Source organism: Trachymyrmex cornetzi, unplaced genomic scaffold (assembly GCF_001594075.2).
Source record: "Trachymyrmex cornetzi isolate Tcor2-1 unplaced genomic scaffold, Tcor1.1 scaffold64, whole genome shotgun sequence".
NCBI classification, from domain to species: Eukaryota; Metazoa; Arthropoda; class Insecta; order Hymenoptera; family Formicidae; genus Trachymyrmex; species Trachymyrmex cornetzi.
Window position 1 is genome coordinate 68,088 of NW_017299959.1, and position 233 is coordinate 68,320.

The following is a 233-nucleotide window of genomic DNA, read 5'->3' on the forward strand; positions in this document are numbered from 1 at the left end:
AAAGAAGCTCCTATTCAAGAAACTGACGATTTGGACGCGACCGAGAGTCATGGCCGATTTTTGAAAATGTAAAAAAAATTGTGGCCTTGAAATACTCGAGCACGTCAGATTAAGATACAGAGGGTTCAGTTTGATGTCCTGGACGTGCTGATCCATAATCTGACGATTATGTGGAGGGATTTCATTAATCTGTCGGTTTGAAAAATTTTTTTTCCATTAATCTTGTACAGACT